The 26573-nt window shown below is 44.5% G+C and overlaps 1 long non-coding RNA gene across 1 annotated transcript; it reads right to left on the reverse strand.

Moving 5' to 3' along the window:
- Positions 1–8070: 8070 nt before the first annotated feature.
- On the reverse strand, positions 8071–23445 carry LOC137633987 (uncharacterized). Its single transcript, XR_011042403.1, has 5 exons — positions 23316–23445; positions 21316–21480; positions 20826–21048; positions 10275–10447; positions 8071–8193 (listed from the first exon to the last, which is right to left on the reverse strand). It is a non-coding gene; the product is annotated as an uncharacterized lncRNA (long non-coding RNA).
- Positions 23446–26573: the final 3128 nt, after the last annotated feature.

A 26573-nucleotide genomic window follows, 5' to 3' on the forward strand; every position in this document is an offset into this window, starting at 1 on the left:
GAATGCTGTTCTTCCACCACGTTAGAGTAGACCTCATCTCTTCGGAAACAGGCACTGAGACCGCCTCTAGCGACATGTCCTTTATCCAGTGAGCAGCTAGATGATACTGAAGGGGGCGGAGGTGGAGTCTCCCTAACTCGATGAACTGGGCCAGCGATGAAAGTGTCCCTGTTAGACTCATCCACTGCCTGACTGAACATCGGTTCCTTCTCAGCATGCTCTGGATGCATTCTAGGGCTTGATTGATCCTTGCGGCCGACGGAAAAGCCCGAAAAGCTCGACTCTGAATCTCCATACCTAGATAGACAATGGTCTGGGATGGGACGAGCTGGGACTTCTCTATATTGACCAGGAGGCCCAATTCCCTGGTCAGATCCATAGTCCATTTGAGATTCTCCAGACAGCGACGACTTGTTGGAGCTCTTAAAAGCCAGTCGTCCAAATAGAGGGAGGCTCTGATGTCTGCCAAGTGAAGGAATTTCGCAATATTCCTCATCAGTCTGGTAAACACAAGAGGTGCCGTGCTTAGGCCAAAGCACAGGGCTTGGAACTGGTACACAACCTTTCCAAAGACGAACCTTAGGAAAGGTTGGGAGTCTGGATGGATGGGGACGTGAAAGTACGCGTCTTTCAGGTCTAACGAGACCATCCAGTCCTCCTGCCTGACCACTGCTAGGACCGACTTCGTCGTCTCCATCGTGAACGTCTGCTTGGTGACAAAAGCATTGAGAGCACTGACGTCCAGCACCGGTCTCCAACCTCCTGTCTTCTTCGCTACCAGGAAGAGACGGTTGTAGAAGCCCGGGGATTGATGGTCCCGGACTATGACTACCGCTTCCTTTTGTAGCAAGAGCGACACCTCTTGTTGCAACGCTAGCCTCTTGTCCTTCTCCTTGTAGTTGGGAGAGAGGTTGATGGGAGATGTAGCTAGAGGGGGACTGCGGCAGAACGGAATTCTGTATCCCTCCCTTAGCCACTTCACAGACTGAGCGTCTGCACCTCTGCTCTCCCAAGCTTGCCAGAAGGTCTTGAGTCTGGCTCCCACTGCTGTCTGGAGAGGAAGGCAGTCAGAACTTGCCTTTTGCGGACTTGGAACCCTTCTTGGATTTGCCACGGTGACTGTCGGCATGGGTACCTCCTCTGCTGGAGGTTCTGCCACGAAAGGGCGGGATGAACCTAGTTGCAGGAGTGTCTACTGCTGCAGGGCGGAAGGGTCTAGGCACGGAAGGTAAGGTTTTAGCCTTACGTGCGGAAGATGCCATAAGATCATGGGTGTCCTTCTGGATAAGCGAGGCAGCCATCCCCTTGATCAGCTCCTCCGGAAACAGACACTTGGAGAGAGGAGCAAACAACAACTCTGACTTCTGGCAAGGAGTGATACCAGCCGATAAGAAGGAGCAAAGATGTTCTCTCTTCTTGAGCACTCCCGACACGTACGAAGCTGCAAGTTCACCAGACCCATCCCGAATGGCTTTGTCCATGCTAGACATGATCAGCATGGCAGAGTCCCTATCTGAAGGGGAAGTCTTCCTGCTTAAGGCTCCCAAACACCAATCGAGGAAGTTGAAGATCTCGAAGGCACGAAAGACTCCCTTCAACAGATGATCCATATCAGAAAAGGACCAGCAGATCTTCGATCGTCTCATAGCCAACCTGCGGGGAGAGTCAACCAGACTTGAGAAGTCGCCCTGGGCAGAGGCAGGAACTCCCAAGCCGGGTTCCTCTCCCGTGGCATACCAGACGCTCGACTTGGAAGCAAGCTTGGTAGGCGGAAAGATGAAAGCAGTCTTTCCCAGTTGCTTCTTGGAATGCAACCACTCTCCCATAACCCTCAAAGCTCTCTTAGATGATCGTGCGAGAACAAGCTTGGTGAAGGCAGGCGCAGCAGACTGCAAGCCCAGAGCAAACTCGGAGGGAGGAGAGCGAGGGGTTGCAGACACAAACTGCTCAGGATACAAGTCCCTGAACAAGGCAAGGACTTTACGAAAGTCTAAGGAGGGAGGCGTAGACTTGGGCCCTTCAAAGTCAGAGTGGGGTTCATCCAAATGTGCAGCTTCGTCATCCGATACTCCATCATCCGAAAGCTGAGTAGGAAGTGGCAAAGGCAGAGCAGAAAGCTGAACGGCTGAATCCGGCAGTACGGGTGCATGCGTAGCTGCGGATCCAACATCATGCCGCTGCTGGTCAGTCTGCGAGCTGGCAACAACAAAAGCAGAGTGCTGGTGCGTGGGAGGGGCTGCGGTGGGTTGCGGAGCAAGCTGTATGGTATGCGGAGCATGCTGTATGGTATGCGGAGCATGCCGCATGGGTTGCGGAGAATGCCGCATAGTGCTGGAACCGGGCAGCTCTACAGCACCTTCCCACTGCTGATGCGGTAGCTCACGCATGTCAACGGATGGTGCAGCAAGAACATGCGTCTGGCAGGGTGGACTGCGCATCGGTGGTGGAGCTCTCACAGGTGGAGTGTGGGAGCAGGCAGCCGCAGTATCTGCTGAGCGCACAACCTCGGCGGGTCGTAGGTTAACAGGTGCAGTGTTAACCTTCTCAGCATGATACTCCTGCATGAATGCCGCAACCTGAGACTGCATAGTCTGCAGCATGGACCACTTAGGGTCTACCGTGGTTGGAGCAACAACAGACGGAGCAGTAGCCTGTTGTGGAACCACTCTACCTCTCTTGGGAGGTGTGCAGTCATCAGATGACTGCGGCGAGTCCGAACTGACCCAGTGGCTACACCTGGGCCGTTGGACTCGCTCGGAAGGGACCTTACGTTTGAGCGGTCGTGAAACCTTGGTCCATCGTTTCCTCCTGGAAACTTCTTCCACAGACGAGGAATGTAAGGGCTCATTCGTCTGTTTGTGGATGGGACGATCTTTGACAGATACGTCCGCAACCACTGAGGATACATCCGTGCGCCGATCAAGGCCTGCCGAACCCTTTGGTCCTTCGACATTGCTTCTCCCCTGGGCTTGGGAGCTTGCAAGAGGTCCCAGACTGGGAGGACGACTGGCACGCACAGATGTACCCTCATGCGCAACACTGACACTGACACTTTTCACATCACTAGCACTGATAACACTTCCCACTGCACTTTTCGCTTTCAGCTCTCTGACATCTGCCAAGAGCTGATTACGGTCATTAGCCAATGACTCCACTCTGTCACCGAGAGCCTGAATGGCACGCAACATATCCGCCATGGATGGCTGAGCACTAGTAGCAGGTTCGGGAGTCACCACCACAGGGGAAGGAAAAGGTTGAGGGGCATGGGGAGAGGAAAAAACCACAGAGCGAGAAGAACTCCTCCTGATTCTCTCCTTCTCTAACCTACGTGCATTTTTAAGGAATTCGTTAAAATCGAATTCCGAAAGCCCAGCGCATTCCTCACACCGATCTTCCAATTGACAGGATTTACCCCTACAATTGGAACAAACGGTGTGAGGATCTATAGAGGCCTTCGGAAGACGCCTAGCACAAGTCCTAACGCTACACTGCCTGTACTTAGGGACTTGAGACTGGTCAGACATCTTGAATTTAGAAGTAGTCAAGGGGGAATTCCAAAATCTAGCAAAGTTCGTTAACAATTAATCCAAATTAATTCCAATACTGTAGCTTGCTAAGCTAATGATAAAGCTTCCTGAATAGCGAAGGCTAAACTCTAGAGTGAATACATCACCAAATCGTGAAAAACAACTCCAGAATCAACAGCGTATCCAAGTAGGTCTTGCCGGCGGCACGACAGAGGAAAAATTGAGTTCTTGTTGACAAGAAGTACTTGAGTACCTACTCACAGATGGCGCTGTTTTGTACACCCCCACCTGGATAGTGATCGCTGGCGTATCCCGACCGTAGATTTCTGTCGGGCAACGGAGTTGACAGCCACATGATCATCGGGTAAGATTAATATTGAAAATAATAAATTTCAACAAACAATATTCATAGAATGTAAATATGAAAGAAGAATCAAATAAATTTTACATAAACCTTTCATACATTTCAGAGATTCCCTCATTCAGATCTTCCACAATTCCACAAGACATTCTACTTTACAAGTATGTGTTTATATTCACAAGCCCTCTAGAATAAACTCAATTGTTAATTAGCAAAATAGAGTTTTTTCTTACATTTTGCATTATTTAATTCTTTCATTGGGACGTAAAATGCATCTATTCTTATTCAAATAAAAAACCCAAGACTTCACCGAAACGAAATCAAGAAAAGGTGTAATTATCGATGCTCTCTTGATTCTTGATAAAATCGTCAATGGATTCGTCTATACCCCCGATAAATCTTCGGTGATGTTGTTAAGTCTTCTCCTGTACTTCGTACTGATGTCGATAATCTGAAAGAGAAGATGACTTTAGTCATGTTTTTACGAATATCTCAAGACAATACAGATAATAGAAGCAATTATACATTACTGAACTTTTGAATAATATCTTCATCATTCATTAAAGCCTAACTGCATCATTCTAAACTCTAGGAAGAATTAATCTTGATCGTTATTCACTTTTCTAAAGTTTGCATTGCTTTCGATTTTCGTCTTCATTCACCATCAGGAGATGGAGACCGCTGGGCAAATCCTGTCATTTAAACGTGACATTTTCTCACAAACACAACTAATTACTTAGACAAAATCTATATGTATACATGTGTAACAGAGTATTCCTTTTAATATCAAGGTGTAGACAAAATCTATACGTATACATGTGTAACAGAGTATTCCTTTTAATATCAAGGTGTAGACAAAATCTATACGTATACATGTGTAACAGAGTATTCCTTTTAATATCAAGGTGTAGACAAAATCTATACGTATACATGTGTAACAGAGTATTCCTTTTAATATTTAGATGAACTTGTAGGTATCTAAGTGTTAATTTATGTTTTTGTAGCCTACATAATAACCAAAGTCCTCAATACTCTGTTTTACATATTTTGGAGCGAATAAAGTCGACGGATCAATGGTCTAGTTTGCAAATTGTGACGAACAGGAAAACCTTTTGTTTTATTTTCATAGTTGAAATCTAATAAGTGAGCTATTTCTAAGTCTGGGAATATTAAAAGAATTAATGAACTTTCTGTATATAAGCATTAACTTCTCCAATCAGAAGGCATTACTACAAAGTACACTTCATTTCTTTGTATCATGAATACAACGCCCACAATTTAGATTGAATTCTAATCATTTGAAAGATATCCAGACCATATAACATTTTGGTAATAAATCTGGTTCGTATTATTATTATCATTATTACTAAGCTACAACCCTAGTTGAAAAAGCAAGATGCTATAAGCCCAAGAGCTCCAAGGAGGAAAAATACCCCAGTGAGGAAAGGAAACAAGGAAATAAATAAACTACATGAGAGGTAATAAACAATAAAAATAAAATATTTCAAGAACAGCAACATTAGATTAAATCATACATATATATAAACTATAAAAACTTCTAGAAGAGCTGCTTACCATAGCTAAAAAGTCTCTTCTACCCTTACCAAAAGAAAAGTAGCCACTGCAGTACTGTAGTTAACCCCTTGAGTGAAGAATTGTTTGGTAATCTCAGTGTTGTCAGGTGTATGAGGACAGAGGAGAATGTGGAAAGAATAGGCTGTGACAAAAGAGAGGGATCCAATGTAGTACTGTCTGGCCAGTCAAAGGACCCAATAACTCTCTAGCGGTGGTATCTCATAAAGGAAAACATATCAATTTTGTCTTGATCGATTTTAGAATTTGGTCCTCACGTGTCAATTTGCAAATCATATCTCTACAGGAAGGAAAAAAAGCTGCCAAGGGAGACCGAGACTCAATTTCAAACTTGCAGAAAATTTCTTAATGAACAGGCTGACATGAGTCTGTCTTTGTAGAGTAGATATATATTTAGACATCTAGTTTACTTACTTCCTTATTTGATTTCCTCACTGGGGTATTTTTCCCTGTTGGAGCCCCTGGGCTTATAGCATCTTGCTTTTCCAACTAGGGTTGTAGCTTAGCTAGTAATAATAACAATATTTGACAGTGAATACCACATCCTTATTTGATCTAAACCTGCCAATCCTGGTCAAGCCTTTTTTCTATAGTTTCCTTGGTCCTTAGACTTGATACTTGTTAATTCCAAATGTATCCAACATCACCGTCTCCTCCTACACCTATTGACGCAAAGGGCCTCGGTTAGATTTCACCAGTCGTCTCTATCTTGAGCTTTTAAATCACTACATCTCTATTCATCACCTCCTTCACACTTCATACGCCTAAGCCATGTAGGCCTGGGTCTTCTAACTCTTCTAGTGCCTTATGGAGCCCAGTTACAAGTTTGGTGAACTAATCTTGAGGATAAAATCTATGAAATTATGGCAATCGGGGAAGGGACACATAGATAATGACTCTTCTATCCCTCTCTCAATACAGGTTTCATCAAACCTCAGGGATGTCAACTGATATCTCAATGTCAGAATGTCCATGACTTGTGGGAGAGTCATTCCCTCAAATGCTAATTCTCTGTTCCTCTTTAATTGAAAATCTGGTCCTCAAGGGGCTGTCATGGTTTTACTAAATACCTCTAAAACCATTCTTGTATTCCTTCCCCAGTCAATTGTTCAAACAAAGTTGATGTCTCTTCTACAAAAATCTGTACAAACTGGAATTCCTTTTCTTGCAATATATATAATTATTATATAGATATTCATTGGGAGTTAACCAGTTCAGCCATCTCTATCATGTCATTTTCAAAAACTGAATTTCCACATCACCCATAGACCCTGCTTTGTCTTAGAGACCGTCGTCTGCGCTCGTATTCTATGGAGGTGTTGAGGTACACCCAAACCATTACCGGATGTCCTCTGTTACATATACCCCTGTGTATTAACTTTCCTTTCAGACATAGATGTCTTACACATTAATTTAACACGTAAATTGAAGACATAAATAAAAAAATTCTTAACCTTCTTCATCAACTGTATAAGAATCTATAAAGTCTCAAGTTGATCTGTTTACCTTTACATTTGTGTTTTTTTAATCATGATTTACAAACAAAAAAGTCACAGGAAGGACTAGATTAATAAGACTGGCTTACACAAAAACATGTTGCACACGTTGAAAATAACTTCTTAAGTATTTTCCACTTAAAACAGCCGAAGTAAAAAGTGAGCGTTGAGCTGACCCACATGCGAGTGGGTCTTCCCCGCCACCAGTTATAACTACCTCATTAAAGGAAGATAATTTATATCTATGTTTAAACATCGAAGAAGATGGAGAGAAAAATGAAGGGTAGGAATTGGGAATGAAGATAAAGCAGACAGTTAAAAAGTGACAGAAAGAGAATCTGTCAAAACCATTTAGCAATGCTTACAGTGTACCCTACAAAGTACACAGATGACACTAAGCAGCTACGAAGAGCAAGGATCGTCACTCACCTTCTCCATAACATTTTCAAAGCGAGAAAGTAGGCGAGAACATGGAGAGATAGATCAAGAAGGCGTCCTCTTGGGGTGACTTGAGTGGTCTCGGTCAATCTTTATCCTCCTGGACGGCTGTATCTTAAGTCCAAACGTCTACGGTTCCACCGAAATCATAACGGTGACGGCGCAGTTGTCAAACACCTGCGGGAGACGAAGGTCGATTAGTTCGAGAAACAAGCGATTAAAAAGATTCTTATTCTGTAATTTCTTTTTAAACTACTAAATTTTATTTTTACAATAATTTACTTACATAAATGTAAACACAGTTTTATTTGTCTTAGATTATAATAATAATGATAATTATGGCTACAAATATAAAAATCATATCTTGTAAAATTTATTCCTCATTCATAAGAGTTGGATGTTGTGGCCAGGAAAGCCCTTCAGTGCCAAGGTCCCACTGGGAGAAAACATTGTAAGTAGAGTGATGGTTAAGATGGAAGAAAGGCAGCAAGAACGGGGGTGAGGTAGAAGGCTAAAGAGAGAGAGAGAGAGAGAGAGAGAGAGAGAGAGAGAGAGAGAGAGAGAGAGAGAGAGAGAGAGAGAGAGAGAGAGAGAGAGAGAGAGAGAGAGAGAGAGAGAGAGAGAGAGAGAGAGAGAATTACTTACCATTGCAACGTTCAAAAAGGAACTTGGCCGCAGTGTAGATGAGGAAACAGGTCTTGTCCCCGCCACCATCACTGACCACGACGCATTTAAGTCTACATTGACCTTTCGTCTTGCGACACCTAATGTTGACCACCTGGAAGAGAAGAGGGAAAATGAACGAGTGTTGCCATATCAGGATCTGGAAGAGTCTAAGGTTAATCTTAAAGTTATGACCTGAAATACAATGAGTACGTTTTGCTATTAGAAAATCCTGGTATACCTGTTTTCCTTCAATACCTTTCCTGTTGTATACTGAAATTGAGGTAAAATGTTTTATACACACTTTTAAATGTAAAATATGATTTATTAATATACTTATTTTTCGTACAGTATTTAAGAATTCTATTATACTCTTTAATATTCTATCATTTCTCAGTAAAATTCTAAATTTATATACAATACTCTTTAATGTGTTTAGGAATAACTAAAGAAAATACCCAATAAAATTTAACAAATCAAACAAGGTTTTTGCCAGTTTGCAACTGACATGCAAGACCTCTTGGAGATGAAAGCATCGAAAGGAAAGCAAAAGAACTTGCTCTAACAAAGCAGACAGTTAGAACACGTATAGAGGAAATCTCTCTCCTGATGTATCTCGGCATCTGAAAAACCTCGTCCATTTTTCAGTTTCTCGTCTTAAGCTTTGGACGAATCAGCTGAAGTATGTGTTGTAGTCCAGTTATGCATTTTCTTAAGATTTGATGATGATCATATTGTCTTTGATGGGAATGTGGATCTATTCTCATAAGAACACAGAGCACAGCCCGGCACTCGTAAGCATGTGAGGTAAAGCTCTTTGCTCATAAGAACACAGAACACAGTCCGGCACTCGTAAGCATATGAGGTAATGCTCTGTGCTCGTAAGAACACAGAACGCAGCCCGGTACTCGTAAGCACGTGAGGCAATGCTCTGCTTTCAATCACGAAAAATGACGATAGATCCTAGGAAGCACAGGAAGACAAGGGGGAAGGATCCGTGACTACCATCTCTCTACTTGGTGCACCCCAGTACCAGAAGAGACAACCAGGAGACTGGTCCTGCTCTCGATGAGACGTACCATACGAAGAGCACCTCTCCCTTCATAGCAGGAGGATGTGTAACCTTACCCTCAAACACTTGAGGTGTTGGGTTCAGAAGGACCGCTCACCTAGAACCAGTGCAAGAGCGGAAACAGACCCAGAATGTACCAGTTAGCGGCAATGACCATCCATTGTTCCTTCCCGAAGAAGAGCGATCGTTAAATTCCATGGAACTGTACCGAAAGGTCTTCCTAGGCGACATTCCTCTTCCCAAAAAGGAAATGTCCGTCAAAGAAAAAGGAGGAGGAGGAGAGAGAGAGAGGTTGGTAGAGGAAGACAGAGAGAGAGAGAACTCTAGTTCTCCTTGCCAATGGATCATGCTTCCTCTTGCAGGAGTAAATTGCAACAGCTTCCTTCCTAAAACACAAAACATCTACACTGGAGTTTTGTCGCAGGGGAGCACAGGGACTGCTTTACACAGGGGTCACACCCAGTGACACTCTGGCGGTGTCAAGCACACCAGCCAGACGATAACTTCAACACAGGCAGGTAGGAACGATTGAACATTCAGGCAAAAACGAGTAAGTCCCTCACGAAGGAGCACTACCACAGAGCAAGAGTTGAGTTACGGTTCAAGAACTTGACTGTCTTCCTGATAAGAAGAACGTGAATGAACTCCTCATTAGGGGAACTGTAAGTCACGCCCTTAGCAAAGGTACGCAACAGATTGAGAACCAAAGGTTTGTATCTTCATAGGAATTAAAGTCTCTTCGCCAAATGCTTACCTTTCGGTGTGTTTCCACTCTCACAGAGAGAGGGGTAATGCATAGCAACAAGAGAAAACCCAAAACTTATCACAAAAGAAAGTAAGGAAAGGTCCAGCAGTAGGAAGATGAGAGCAGAGACAGTACATACGTACATACTGGTTGCTGTCGAAGAAATGAGTGACGTGATACTTGTTTACGACTCAGAGGCCATTTCAGCCAAGCTGAAGACATTCTCTTCATTAAATGATGAAGAGTTTATATCAGCATAGGAAGAGAGATGCTGTTACTAACTATGGCTACTCCTAGCAGAAACTTCATACCATCTATACTTCATGAATTCTTAATATAAAAAATCTACCCTTCATATAACATTTACTTTTGAATTTACCTTTCATTGGATAAGATGTGGATCAAGTTCACACTGCTCCCACAGAGGAAAATCCTTGCGGCCAAGACGAACGGATAATCCACCATCATATCCAACCCCCTCCTCATCCTCAAAACGAATGGACAGTGACGATATGGTACCGCTGTACAGATCAGGGTCATGACCCTTGTCTTCTGAAAGAGAAACATATGTATGAGTTGACATTATCAAAATAAAAAAAAAACCTAAGCGTGTCTACACAATGCATAGTCTCTTTAATCACAAAATATAAATCCAACATAAAAATCAAATATTCTTTCACAAAACATCTTTGGTCAAGGAAAAGAAAAGAAAAAAAGGGCAAATTGGGCCACAGATTTTAAGGATTAATTCTATGAATATCACAAATTTGAAGTAATTTGTATTTTTCCTAACAGTACTTACCTCGAACTACTTTCTTAGGAGGATCTGGGATCCCTCATTCTACAGACCAATTTTGCGCAGTTCCCCCTCTCTCCGCTACCTTGTCGGGGCACTCCGGGGCGGAAGGATACTCGCCCTGGGGCGACCCGGGGTCAGCGCATGAGGTTGTGCTCGTTAGATCGCCAGTAAGCGTATGTTTAAGTCCTCCTCAAACTCCTGTAAGATACTCGGGGTAGGATGGGTGGGCCATAACCCGAAAGTAGTTTGAGGTAAGTACTGTTAGGAAAAATACAAATTACTTAAAATTTGTGATTTGTTCCAACACGGATTACTTACCTCAAACTACTTTCTTAGGAGACTTATACTTTAGGAGGAGGGAGTGGCTTACAGTTCGGAATATTTCGAAACATCCTGGGGCCCATGACCTAGATAGGAGGCTAGGTCTAGACTGCCCAGGGAGAGGTAGCGAACATTGCCCACTAAGCTTGGTATACGACGCATGAGGATTTCCGAAGATATCCCGACATCCTGTCAGCAGTCTTATCTGAGAAGCCTTCCCTTCTTAGCAGTCGCTTGATAACCTCCAAGCGTGAAGCTTCAGGCCTTGGGGGTTTTCGTGTAGCCTTTGGAAGTGAGGCTGACTTAGAAGGTCTTCTCTTGTCGGCAGGGGCCAAGAAGGAAGGGTGGCCAGGTCCTGAAGATCCGTGAACCACTCCCTCTCTGGCCACCAGGGCACTACCAAAGTCATCTTTGTGGACTTGGCTTGTCTCAGCCTGTTGAGAACCTGCCTGATGATCCCGAAGGGGGGAAATGCGTAGCCGTCGAGACCGTCCCATGAGTGCTGGAAGGCGTCCTCGAACGCTGCTGTCGGATCTGGCACTGGGGAGCAGAATACGGGGAGTTTGGTGTTGAGTCTTGTGGCGAACAGGTCTATCACCGGGGAGCCCCAACGCCGGAGAACTTCTTGTGCCACCTGGGGGTGCAGAGACCATTCTGACCCTACCACCAGTCCTGTCCTGCTGAGTACGTCTGCCAGGACGTTCCTTTTTCCTGGAATGAACCTGGCTGTTAACTGAATGTGGTTCCTTTCGGCTCATTCCAGGATCTGAGCTGTCAGGTCGCACAATTCCCTTGACCTTGAGCCTCCCTGCTTTTTGATGTACGCCACCACCGTGGCGTTGTCGCACATGAGAGCCACCGAGTTTCCCCCGGAGGAGACGGGGGAATTACGCCAGGGCGTTCCGTACTGCCAAGAGCTCCAGGAAATTGATGTGCCGGGCCTTTTCCTCCTCTGAACATTTCCCCTCTGCTGTTTCCTCAAGGAAATGAGCTCCCCATCCCTCCTTCGATGCGGGAATGGAGCCGAACGGAATTCCCTTCAACATGTGACTCCTGTCGGACCACCAGAGAAGTGTCCCTGAAGGAGGGGGACACCGGAACTATCTTCTGCGGGAACTCCTCCGCTGACCAGAGATCCTTCAGGTTCCACTGGATCGGTCTTAATTTGAGCCTGGCCTGTGGAACTAATTTTTCCGAGACTAGGTGACCCAATAGCCTCTGCCAATCCTTGGCCCTCACCGGAGTGCCAGCTAGGAACGGGCGAATCACTTGGTCTAGATTGTTCAACCTCTCCTGGGAAGGGAAGGCTCTCGTTAGCTGGGAGCCCAGTACCATCCCCAGGTACGTCACCTGGTGGTGGGGACTAACTGGGACTTCTCGAGGTTGATCGTGATCCCGAGGTCTTTGCAGAACTGCAACAGCAAAGAACCTTGAAACTTTAAGTCTGCCTCTGAGGCTGAAAGAAGCAACCAGTCGTCGAGGTACCTGATCAGTCTGATGCCCTGCTTGTGTGCCCAGACCGAAACTAGGGCGAACACCCTCGTGAAGACCTGTGGAGCCGTCGAAAGACCGAAGCAGAGAGTCTTGAACTGCAGAGTCAGAGAACCCCACCTTACTCTGAGGAACTTCCTGCTGGAGGGGTGAACGGGAATCTGAAAGTAAGCATCCTTGAGATCCAGGGACATCATGAAATCCCCTTCTCTCAAGGCTAGCAGTACTGACTTCGGCGTGTCCATTTTGAAGGGAGTCTTCTTGATGAACTTGTTGAGGGCCAAGAGGTCGATGACTGGCCTCCAACCTCCCATCGCCTTCTCCACCAGGAAGAGCCTGCTGTAGAAACCTGGGGAAGGCTTGTGAACCGGTTGCAGGCCTCCCTTGTCCAACATGGCTTCCACTTCTGTTTGTAGGGCTGTCCTCTTCTCTGAGTCCTTGGGCGCGAGACACTCTGCCAGGTGTTCGGGAATAAGCAGGGGCAGATCTGGCAGGAAGGGAATCCTGTATCCCTCCCTGAGGACCGTCACCGTCCATGGATCGGCTCCGTTGTCCCACCATGCTTGCCAATAGTGTTTGAGGCATCCCCCCACCTGAGGCGTGGGAAGGTGTAGGGGGCCTCTCCTCCTATCTCCTCCTAGGGAGACGGACGGAACGGCCTCTCCTTGAGCCTGTGAACTTTGGCCTAAAGAAGGCCTGAGGTAGGGCACCACACCTTCTGGAGGGCCGAGGGGACTGGTGCCAAGAAGAGGTAGAAGCTTACTGCCTAGCTGGGGGCGCAGGCGGGTAGGCCCCGTCTGTAGTGGCTCTTCTCACCGGGAGCCGTCTTGCCAATTGCTGTCTGGGTTCGGTTGTAACCTTCACCCTGCTGACCCTCTCCATCGTCTCAGTCACTGTTTGCAGGGGAACACCGTCTCACACCAATTGGGAGAGTTTCTCAGGAACTTAGATTCCCTCTCAGGGAGTCTAAGGGGCAACATGTTCAGAATAGTGTTCCTTCTCCTCAGAACCCAGTTGGCCGTCTGGGTAAGGGACTAAAAAGTTAGGAACTTCATGGCCTTGCCCCCCGAGCGGATTAATTCCTGTAAGAGTGATTGATTTACGGGGAATGACAGGGCGTGAGCTAGCTGGAAGCCTGCTAGGGTGCACGCCCACCAGTCCAACCAAGAAGTGACATTTACAATGTCCTGAGACGTGTCCTCCATCATGGCAGCCTCCGCTTGCGAGAAGACCAGGCTACGCTCCTCCGGATTGCCCTGGTTCAGGGTAGCGACTGCTTCCTCCACCGTGTGGGGCCCAGAGTGACGCCCGTCGGGCACATAAAATTTCTTCTGGGTCCTAAGACCCGGCAGGAGCTTGGAGGAACCCTGTGCCCTCAACGAGTTCTTCGGGCCTGCAACAAAACGGTCCACATGCTCCATCCCCAGGGCAACATCGGGAGCTAACGGTAGAGTCAGAGAAGGTTTCTGCTGGACAGGATTGTCCAACATCCTGCCCAGACCTGAGAGCCAAGCTTGCTCCGCTTCTGGTTGCGGTTCATCCAACCTGTGGTGCCGCCAGATAAGTGTCAAAACCTTACAGTAGGACGAGACCTCGTCCGGGGAACTCTCGCCCGCTCCCAGAAATTCGTCTACAATCTGTACCTCTGTGTCGGAAAGCTCATCGATCACGGAGGGATCCGTGGGAGCGGAGGCATCCCTCTCCTCCTGGCGGAGCGATGGAGCGGGCGCCTCCGTCGCAGGTAAAGCCGCCGGGGCGGAGGTAGCCGTCATGGGTCTACCTCCTCCCGGGGTAACCCGGGCGGTGCTAGTCGATGGTTGCGACAGCGGCGTATCTTGGAACTTGGCCGGAGCCGCTGTGATGAAAGGTGATGAAGTTGAGCTACTGGGTCCAACCAGCGGAAGTTCCCGACACATGGGTGGAGCCGCCGACTTACTAGGTCGGGGCAACTGAAAGTGTGCCAACGGCCGCACCCGACAAGATGGGGCCGAAGAGACACTGTGCAAGGTTACGGAAGCGGCTCCCTCAGCTACCGAAGTAGGCACTGGAGCAGCGACCTTCTTGCTGGATTCACGGCGGTGGCGAACCACCGTGATATACCTTTTCCTCGGGGAGCTCCTCCTCCTGTACCTCCTCCTCGAGGACTTCGACCTATTCCTGGCCAGGATGGCGTGTGAGCTCGGTCTCCTCCTCCTGGACAGCTTCCTCTTCCTCCTGGAGTCACGTCCGCTGGAACTAGCCGAAGAGTAGGAATCGTAGGAAGAATAATCGTCTGAAGAATAAGAGCTCGCCGAGTCGTCCGTCTCAATGACGAGCCTCCTAGGGGTCCTTGGTCTGGATCTCGGGGTCGAGGGTTCCATGAAGTCCGGCGGAAGCGTAGCTGAGGGGGCCGGGGGTGAGCGGATAGCGGGCCGAGAGGCGAACCACCCTTCGAACTCCTCCCCATTCATCACGGGCGACCTGAAGGGCGTCCTAGGCACCGTCCACACAATGGAGTCGGGATCGGATGAACACGTGGGCTGCCTTTCTTTGTCCCGACCAACCCCGGAACCCGCTGAACCTGAAAAACCTTGCCATGATGTGGGGGTAGGAGCCGATTTGGGATTCCCCCACACCGGGTCTTCACCTGAGACGGGTCCTGCGAGCACCAGACCATCGTCTACAACACATACTTCCGCCACACTAGCAGACTCCCCACTCGTCTGCGTAGGCCCCTTTTCCACAGATTCCCCGACATCAGACTCATGGGGAACGGCAATGGGCTGTTTACCGCAACGGACTTACCTCGTCCCCTACTCTGGGTAGGGGAAGGAGAAGGAGAACCTCTTTCTGACTGCGCTGAGGGCAACGTACACGGCGAGGAAAGGCCTGGCTACTTCGGCAATTTCTTGGATACCTTCTTCTTCTTTTTGGAGAACAAAGTCCACTGCATCTCCGGCCAAGACTCGCACTCCTGGCACGTGGAGGAAGGTGAACACTTATTCCCCCGACACGAGGAGCACAGCGTGTGTGGGTCGACCTCGGGCTTAGAGAGCCAGGCTCCACAAGACTTACCAGCTTGGGGCCCGGGACAGTGACGCTGGGATTCCATAGCGGAAAGCGACACGCAAACGACACAAGAACACAAGGGAAAGATGAGGGAGATAACACAGACACATGATACCCAAGGGAAGGAACACACGGGAACACGTGGGAGCACAAGGAATGGGGAGCACAAAGGAACACGTGGGAACACAAGGGATGGAGAACACAAAGGAACACGTGGTACACAAGGTGATCGGACGGGATAAGAGAGAGAGAGAGAGCGGCGATATGTTATCTACGCCGCGACCAGATGCTTACTGACGATCTAACAAGCGCAGCCTCACACGCTGACCCCGGGTCGCCCCAGGGCGAGTATCCTTCCGCCCCAGAGCGCCCCGACAAGGTAACGGAGAGAGGGGGGGAGATCCCAGATCCTCCTAAGAAAGTAGTTCGAGGTAAGTACTCCGTGTGGGAACAAACTGTATCTGTAGTACTGGCTCAATGCTACAAGGAATAAAGATGGCAGCGATGGTGGGGCCATCTGAGTACTCAAACAGTAACGGAGGAAGGGAACCTTATTAACGGCTCCTCTTTTATCTTGCCACTTCTCCCCCTCGAAGTGTAAATGCTATGCGGGGTGCAGATTACTATGTGGCGTGTCAAGAATACGTCCCCTAATATTATGCGATATCCTTAAAGGAAACTTTAAGGATATTCGCGCCAGGAGTTAGAATTCCAGAGACCTTAAGTTAAATTCTCTGGGAATATCACTGTAGTCAAATATACCCTAGGAAGCTACTTAAAGGAACCTTCCATCAGGACGACATGGCTATCTCACCCAAAAATAGATTTTGAGCGAACCGTTTTTTTTCAATCAAACAAAGCTGAGACTTTTAACGAGAGGTTGATTTCTGCGACATTGGAAGTCGATCGTTAAAATTCATAACGAGCTGGGGGTCATTAGCTGGTGGGTGATATAAGCCCAACCCGCTCAACAGTACAATTCAGAACCGTCTGTCTAAAGCACCACTGAACTAGAACTTTTATTAGCCTCTGTAGCCAATGAGAAAAAGGAGAGATGGCAAGAACTGATAGCCAGCACAGATATGACTTAGAACAGTAAGAAAGCATGGAAAACAATCAGTAAACTGAATTTGAATAAGAACACCCAAAAGAGAATAGCTACAGCAACACCTAATGCAGGCGCAAAACAACTCTTACTTAATGGAATGCCATATGACAAAGAACGAAGATATCACAAAAGAATGAAGTATGAAATGAAACATGCCATGCGAGAGAATAACGAGATTAAACCACTCACTGTTGAAGAACTCCAGGAAGCCATGAAATACCATAAACCTGGAAAAGCTGCTGGTCTGGATGACATTACATTTGAGATAATACTGCACTTTGGCAACAGGAATAAATCATGAACATTAGTACTTCTTAACAACTTTGCAAGAACATTCAAGATCCCAAAACTAAGGAGAGAAGCTAAAATTGTGGCCTTGCTAAAACCTGAGAAAGACCCAATGATCCCTAAGAGTTATCGGCCAGTATCTCTCCTCTGCACCTTATATAAACTGTACGAACAGGTGACGATGGTCCCACTACCTCCCACAGTCGAAGATCAACTGACACCAGAGCAGGCTGGCTTCCAGGCAGGAAGATCCTGCTGCTTTCAGGTACTTAGCCTCACTCAGTATATTGAGGATGGCTCTGAGCTTGGGAAAATCACAAAGGGTAATATCTTATGCCCTAACAGCAGCCTATAACAATGCGAACCACAGGTGGCTTCTTTTAAAACTTGCCAAAGTTATTCACATGTACTTGAGACAACAGCAAAACTGAAGCTCTGCGGGCTGGTGAGTAGGGACCCGCCACTTCACTATGAGTAATATGGCGATAAACCTGGGTTGCAAGCAAACCTTCGTTAGACAGAGGCACTCGACAATACACCATGCTAGCCCTCGTTGGATGGGCGTGCAACAATGCGCATGACTTCTCTGTGAGACTGGTGTCTTTGCTAACACACGCTGATGCATCATGGAGCAAGGTACTTATGCCCTCCTACCAGAGAAGGTATTTGCTCACAAGGAGAAGAATAAGGTTGTGCTGAACTAGAAGAAGGGCAGGTTTTCCCTTGTGAGAGGTCAAAACTCAGAGGCCCAGGTCCCAAAGGGCTTGGCCTCACAAAACTCTATGAGCTTTGTTGTGCCCAACGGTCACGATGTACGCAATAACCCTGAAGTGTTACAGCGTCATAGCTTACAAGACTCATAGATGACCCCAAAGGGAAATTGCTCGTGAGACTTGTGCCTTGGGGGTACTATGGGAGACGCAAGCAAGCAATAAGCATCACCATCTTGTACCCTGGGGTACAACGGCAAGGGGCAGGAATTGCGAGCAGCCACCTAACCCCATTGCTGTTGAAAATTTATGCCATGCCGTTGGCCTCTTGGTGTAAGTCAGCATATTCTCGACGTAACCTAGACCGGAAAGAGCTGTGACGTAAACGATGCAAAGAAAAGCTGAGAGTTGACTGGAACAATCTCTGGCCACCATCAACATCTCTGCCGGCCATCAGGCCACTTGGCAGGATGCCCTACACCTGTTGGGTGTTCTTGTTGAGGCAACCTGTCAGCAACGCCAGAAGGCAGAGAACTTGGCCATTAGTTGTGTGGGACAGTCATGGCGCAGCTCGGATGCTAACAGGGGTGACATGGCTGCCTCCAAACTTCACCTGCACCCGAGCGAGTCTACCAACGTACACCTCCTCGACCTATCCCAAAGCCTGCATCTGTGGAAGTGCGCCTGTCATCAATGCGCATCCCGGATAGGTCTCCTCAGTTCCAGAGGAGGTACTGTACTTGGTGCGAGAAACCAGGGCACATTGTGAATGAGTGTCGCAGACGACTCATCCTGTGCTTACACTGTGGCTCGGCTAACCACCATGTCGCGCAGTGTGGGCAACAGGTCACCCGTCCAGAAGTTAGCTATCGCCCGCAGCTCTGGGAAGGAAACCCCTTCCGTCCAGACTCCTTCTAGGTGAAGGGAAATACATGTGAATGCCACTCCTGCCCTCAGTGTACATCCACCAACCATTGATAGAAGGTCGTGGCCTTCCTTGGTTATTGATGGTGTTCCATCTGCAAAGAAGGTACTAAAGATTTAACTGATGCTAGAACCCCCAGGACTTCTGCTACGCCACCTGCGGAAAGAGTAGTAGACATAAGAAGTTTTCTCGTTGCACAGGTCTCAATAGAGAATATTATTTTGAAAAAGAAAAGCGGGAATTATGGGACTTTGGACTCGCATGGGTAAGCGAGGGAAAATTTAGTTGTGTTAGATGTCTTTTTAAAATAATGCGGTTGACATGTTGATATTGTTTACTCCATTTTGGCAAACAATGTAGGTGGCATGTTGACATTCTGTTTACTGTAGTCCTTAAGGGCAGACAATGTTTGCATCTTGAGATGTACTGATATGCAAAGCCCATAGACAAGAGTGTCTTGTGTTACTTAATTTTCAGTAACTATTATTTTTTTTTCAAATTTGTAAACAAAACTTTTTTTCTATTTATCTTTTCTCATTTTGAAATGAAATCAAGGGATGGTGCCCAGTGACCCATTCTTTCTTGATTGTTTCCCTTTTGCCCAGATCTGGGGGCATTCCCCCATATCTTTTATGTAGTGTGAAGTTAGTGTGTGGTCGACATTCTGACACTAAATAGTCTGCGTGCTACTCCCGGCCACAGTCTGCAAATTACTACATCGCCGTCTAGCTCCAAGAAGCTATGCTCTGAAGAACAAGAGCGAGGCAAGGATGAATAGAGCACACACTTGTGGAAGCACCCGCAAGGACGCCTTTCCCAGGGATGAGATAGCCGCCTGATACCTCCTAGTGGGGAAGGGTGTCTTTACCACGAACGGGAAGGATGCCAGACACATGGAGGTGGACCTCCAAGCAGTGCTCTCTGCTTCCCGTCAACGAGCTTAAGCTCAAGTTGAAGGTCGGCATCGAGCGATGCCTGAGAAACGTACCCTGCGTTAGTTTCTGGGATAACCCCAAAAGTATCCCCCAAGTGATAGCCCTGAAGGGAACCAGTCTGCAACTGCTCTCGTTCTTACGCCAGAGCTGCAGGAAAGAAAGCGAACAAAAAGCAGAAAGAGCTGCAGCTAAGGGCACGAGAACTCTATCGGTGCATTACCTCCAGAGCCTCGGAGAGGAACACAGTGGTTAACCCGTGTGGAGACTGTGTGCGCTGCTACTATGCCTCCAATTGTATTACTCTAGGAAGCCATTCCTTAAACAGGGAGACCCGAATGCCTGAAGGAAAGCAGGAGTTGCCGCAGGTGGCAACGAGAGATACTCTCCCGGTGGAGGGGACCACTGCTTCACTAAAAGCTATAGTATCCACACCTAAGGGAAGTCCAGGGTCAATTGATCAAGTCAAAGGCCAGTTTATTAAGGTTAACAAGAGAGACACGGAACGTCTACTTTCTACCGAGCCAAAATAAAGTGATGTACACTGTAACGTTACCAGTATGGGCGTGACAGGGGTAGCTGGTCTGCCCCACCCTGCTGACTAGCAGTGGGTAGTTACACCTCGTTACAATTCTTATGGCTGATTTCAGCCGCTTTTAAAATACATCGCCACTATAAAGAGCAAAAGGGTTTGTTTATAGTTGTATATAGGGCAGGAACAATTATGAAATAAAGTACAGTACAGAAGTAACTCAGTTTAGGAGTAACTTTGAATACGAGTCTACAAACTCAACTTGGTTTATGAGAATTGTATCGATCTGTGAGCAAAGATTTCAAACCGTATGGGAATGTTTTGTGGATAAACTTTGAGGAGACTAAATTGAAAGCAGTCAAATGGTGCCCATACACCGTCCATGCAGTGTTCACGTTCTTCTTACTCCATGTTCATGACGTTTGAAAGTAAGGGCAAAAATAATCGTCTCTAAAATGGTTCCTTATAAAAATTGAATGAGTAAAAAAAAAGGATAAATCAAATGATTCAGTTAGTGATAGTGAAGGTCATTCTCATCTCCCACCAACCAAAGGTACGGAAGTGTGAGTTAATTTGCCAGCTATTTCTACTTTTCATTGTGATTTCTAATCTTTTACTTATTTCTGACGATAGGGGTTATAAATTGTCGATAATTTACATTAAGAAACCTTTAAATCTGATTACATATGTTTATGTGAATTTTCTTTATTTTTATGGGAAAACTCGTAAACCAAGATACTGCATTGCCTTAAACTGAAGTTTTGTACACAACTCACCTCCAGAATTTTTCATCATTCTTGACATTTCCCGAATAGAGTCTATGCAAGATCTTTTTTGTCATTCTTGGTGTTGATACTTAGTTCCCGTAGCCTTCCATCTTGATTCAGCAGGGAGAGCTTTTCTCTTCCTTACTGTCAAAGATTCTTACTACGTTCAGCACATAAAAATACATTTGTGCGGTCTCTAGCTTTCGAAACATCTGCCAGCAGGATTATCTTTCTGAAATGACCGATTTGATAATGGACAAATCACGTTGCATTACAAACTTACAGTACAGTAATTAAACTGTATACAGTATACACTGTATAGAGTTATAAAAGGGTAAACAATTCAAAGTCAAGATACACTACATTCCAATCAAAATTAAAAAAACTTATTTGAATTCAGAACATTCAAACTATTTCTATATGGATCACCAATATTGAGAGCCTTAGGTCTAATTTGATTACAAATATTGAATAGTTTAGCATATACAGTTGACTTTACTTTTGGTCCCAATTGAAGAGGATGTACTAAAATACGCGGCAGAGCAGATGGTGACTCACGAACGTATACAGGTGCGGCAGTATGCTCGTGAAGCCTTAACCAGAGGAAAAGCTGTTGTTGAGAATTTGCGCGCGTTGGCATCCAAATTCAGCCGACCTGCATGACCTGAAAGCATAGTTAATGGTATTATTAACTAGATTAATCTCTGGAGGAAATTCAAACCTGATAAAAATGTCAAAATCTTCAAGATATTTGTGTTTTTCTTAACTATGCAAAACTGAATCCTTTGATAAGAGTATGATTTCAGTGTAGATGGAACTCGGCTTTAAGAATTCATAATGGGGTTCATAATTAATGCACTGGCGGGTGGCTGGAGAGCCTGTCCCCTCGCCAGCACACTGCACAGACGCTTCCGACCTTCGCCTATGATTTGAGGAGTGGACTCAGGGTTGTATTATTAGGAAAAATACGAATCACTTTAAACATTTCTATTTATTCCTTCACAGATACAGATCCAAACCCTAGCTCCTTTCAGAGGAGAAAGTTCCTATAATCAAGTCGACTTGTATCAAATACCAGGATGTCCAAAGACTTTGACCGAGGGAGATGTTTAAGTCTTGGCTTTTCTTTTCCATCCAATCAGAATCGGGTATTGGGAGCACCAAGCGTGGTTTGAGATGCTCATTCTAATCGACCGAGACGAGAAAATGAGAACACATCACTGCAAGAGTGAAGATACTTGTAAATCGTTTTATAATTCGACATTCGAAAATTGTAAGGATTGTGAAGTTTACCGAGAGTAATGATTTTACAGCTTATTTGTATAAGATAGGACTCCAGGTGGATTATTCTGGTGTTTATTCAGAGTATTGTTTTGGTGAAATGCGTTATAACTACGATGGAAAATCAACGAACAACGGCAAATCCACGTTTTATGGCGGTGTTATAATACAGTAGCTCGTGCCACGATTCCAGAAATTGTTGCCCGTCCCAACACCATAAACGCCCCATTCTTTCTTCTTCTTCGCTAATTGCCGGGCCATCTCACCCACAACAAAAAGGAAGTTGACCAATAGGGAGAAGATCATATCTGAAGATTCCGTCTTCAATGACTTTGAGTAATTTAAGTACAGTAGCCTATATACTGTACATCTATATTTATGTTAATGTAGTTCATTGGGACAAATGTAAATTTACTTTTTACGTGTGAAATGGATATCCTTTTACAAAATATGATTGTGTTACCTTGCTAAGAGTCAAATGGGTTGCAAATCAAACACAGGGTAGGCGAAGAATACGGCAGTCTAGCCGTTAGGTAAGGACACGACTTGTAGGTTAGGTTAAGTAGGGATGTTTAGGTCACTTGGTGTTCTTGAGTAGAGGTTTTGCAGAACAACGGACAGGGGTTTTTGTAATACGACGGCGATGTCTTATGAACTACTAGGAAAAAAAAAGGAAATTTCAATTTCATCATCATTATCATTATTAATGGAGGAAATTAACCAGCCTCATGAATCAAGCTGGTCTCTTCAGAACTGGTCAAAAGGCAGTTTTGGGGAGGTAACGTATGCATAATGTGGGGACAGAGAACGGTGAATGGATATATATTTACCAAGTTTATGAAAGAGTTGAAAATAAGTATAGGGCACGGCCTTCATCATACATAGAGGTGGCCGCTATTATAAATAGAGATGGCCGCTATCATATAAACAGGTGACTGCTACCACACATACAGGTGGCTGCTTTCATACACACAGGTAGCCACTATCATAGATTCAAGTGGCCGTTATTATAAATACAGGTGTCTGCTATCATACAAATGATCAAAAGATATTACGTAAAAACAACTAATTTACGAAATAACCTTTTGAAGGAATTCGTCTTCATACGATAGACAAGTGTCTACTCTAAGCCTTATGGCAGTTGCCATAAATGTTTGCCGTGACACGGCTAAATAATTAATACAATTGCGAAATTATTAGAGTTTAGGTAGTCCGTACCATTATGAAATATTTGTGTTCAACGAGGATAAAATAGAGCTGATATATATTAAAAAAAAATAACTTAATCGTGGTTTCCTAGACTTCAACCTTCTGAAGACTGCGGCAATTTGCGGGCACTCTATGATCCCAACGTGGGACTTCCATCGTCTTAAATGTAAACAAACATTGTTCTTCCTCTTCTTTAGTTTTTCTTCAGAGATGGAACTGTAGAAGACACAATATTACTAAGAAAATTATATTGATAAAAGCCTTATTATTATTATTATTATTATTATTATTATTATTATTATTATTATTATCATCATTATTATTATTATTATTAATATTATTATTACTCCTGGTTCCTTATTGCTCACTCCGCAAAATAAGTTTATGTTACCTGTGCCTTAAATAAATTAATATCGTAATGAGATTCTCAATCTTTACTTTTATTCTCTTCTACCTTGAAATTAGATAGGATAACACCTTGCTATCATCAGTTTTGGCAATCCATTGTGATCAGTTTGGAATTCTTAAATTCTTCTTCTATATGCATTGTTTATTGTTTATATCATCTCTTATCTCCCTGGTCTTCTCTTTTTCTTATATAAAGTTATACTATCTTTCACCAGTATTTGTACTTCTTTCTTCTTATGATTGCATTTTTCTTCTAATTCTGTTTTAACCTAATATCTTTTTCATTTCTCTTTTTTTCGATTAGGTTCCTTTCTTTCCTTAATCTTTCTCCTTATTTCCTCATTTACCCAAGGTTGTTTTTTGGTCTTACCTTCATTTGTTACCCTTCTCCTATATGTTTTAGCCAAATGTTCTTGTTTCATTTCTGCCATTATTATGTTTAGCTCATCAATGTTTTTTACATCCTTGCTGAGAAGTTTTCTCTCTATAGATTTTACATATTCGTCTATATCTTTTGTGTCTCCTATAATTTGTAATTTCTTCCCACTTCCCTTTATTGTAGTTATTTTCTCTATTTGTTTTTACTTCCAATTCTACTGTTATTAAGTTGTGATCTGATATGTCTAATACTGTTTCATCTTCATCTATTTCCATACATTTAAATTGTTTATATAGCATATTATTTGCAAGAACAAAATCAATAGCACTATGCCGATCTTGTCTATTCCACGTGTATAGTCCTGAGCACCTTTCATCTCCATTTAATAGTGTTAGGTTGTGGTTACCCATCCAATCTAGCACCATTTCCCCATTTCTGTCTACTTGTTGGTGTCCCAGAAATCCCACATGGCCGTTAAAACCCCCCATAACTAGCAAAGGTGTTGTTTCTCCTGCTTTCTGTATTAATTTTTCACATTTCGCTTTCAATTCTTGATCTCTTTTTCTATCTTCTTCTGTATTTCCTGCTGCGAAATATACTAGTATTATCAAAAATGCTAAGTTGTGGATTTTGCATTGTACCATTATTATATCACTATGTTTTGTTTCTATTTCCTCTGCTTCAGTGATATTATTGTTTTTAAAAATTAACATTAACCCACCACCCTTTTTGTCTTTAAAATCACTTCTTTTTTCTATCTTTAACAGACCTTTACTTAGCTGTATTTCATCTATCTTTCGGTGCGTTTCTGTCAAACAAAATATATGAATTTTATTTGTGTTCATCTCGTTTTCTACTTCTATTAATTTCTGCTTAGTTAGTGCTTGGATATTTAACAGGCATATTCTTATACATTGGTTAACTTTTTTGTCTAAATTTATACCTTTTCTACTTCGCTCTGCTTGCGTTTGCTTCTTGACGAAAATTGTCGTTTATAGTTCTCCTCTGTTTATGTACCATCCCTGCTCTCCATTTTCTTTTTCCTCTCTCAATTCCTTTAGCAACTTCCTTTCTTTTTCCCTTTCCCTGAAAGTGAGTCAGGTGCAATGAAAACTTGTCTCAACTCCTCTTTTGTTGATTTCCTGAGGTGTTTCCCCCTTGCAATTACTCCCTATTTTTCCTTGGTGGTTTTAAGCTTAAAGAGCAAGGGCCTTGATTTTTGTCTTTGTCTCTCTCTCTCTCTCTCTCTCTCTCTCTCTCTCTCTCTCTCTCTCTCTCTCTCTCTCTCTCTCTCTCTCTCTCTCTCTCTTCCCTTGGTTTGCCTAACCTACCCACTTCTTCAATTTCCACATCATTCATTCCTAATTCGACATTAATCAAACTCCCACATATATCAAAATCATCTTTCAGCTTTTCATTACTATCAACTTTTGTACTTTCTTTTATGTTGAAAATGACTATATTGTTTTTCTTTTTCTCCTTTTCCCTTATTTCTATCATCTCTGCCCTGACTTCCTCCCTAACTTCTTCTCTTGTCAGCTGACCCGTTCCTATCATATTATTATCCACCAAGGACCTAATCTCCTTTTTTAACTCATCTACCGTATCCTGCAGCCCTATGAAATTATCCCTGAGCTCATCATACTGTTTCCTAAGTTTCTTGTTTTCTGCCTTCAAGTTTTTGAAATCCCCCAGGCATCTTCTACAAAACCATCGGACATGTTTAGATTCGCTAATTCTCTTAAATTCACTTCTGTCTAGTTGTCCACAGCCTATGTGGAACCATACACCACACAAATCACATTCTATAGCTTCTTGGTTCGATCTTACCCCTATTTTTGCACCATCCGCGATCGTTTGGACCAGCCATGCTTTCTTCTTGTTCAGAGTCACTAGAATATTCTTCCTCTCCTTTTCCCCCTTTCACTTCCTTCTTTCTCACACTCACACCCACTGCACCTTTCACTGATTCTCTCTTAGACACCATGATTAATATCTTTTGAGCTTGGTTATGTTATGTTATTCTAGCGGCTTTATAATTATCAGAACACAAAATCACGTTTTGAGGCACAAATAAATATTGTTATCACCTTACATTTCATTAAACATATCAAGAGTAGGGTTGTCAGGCGTCCCGGATTTTATCCTTTTGTTCTCTGTCCCGCATTGACCCTTCTAGGACACCCCTATTGTCCTGATTTTAGTTCAACATAATGCTAATGTTGAGTGTGTATTCTGAAACACTAATGTCCTGTGGACTGACGAGCGGAACAGGTTGAATGTAGCTTCTCTGTAAAGGATCTTGTTGACTGGTGCTAGAGAGGACCTACTGAAATAAGTAAAACTTACTTACTTTGATGGCTGCTTTTCCAGTCCCCTACAGCAGGGGAACCCCACTCTCTCCAGGACCTCCTCCACTGTCGTTTTACCTTGTTTATTCAGAGTATTTAACGTTTCATGTCTCATATTCTTCATTTACT

The sequence above is a fragment of the Palaemon carinicauda genome, chromosome 43, assembly GCF_036898095.1.
Source record: "Palaemon carinicauda isolate YSFRI2023 chromosome 43, ASM3689809v2, whole genome shotgun sequence".
NCBI lineage: Eukaryota > Metazoa > Arthropoda > Malacostraca > Decapoda > Palaemonidae > Palaemon > Palaemon carinicauda.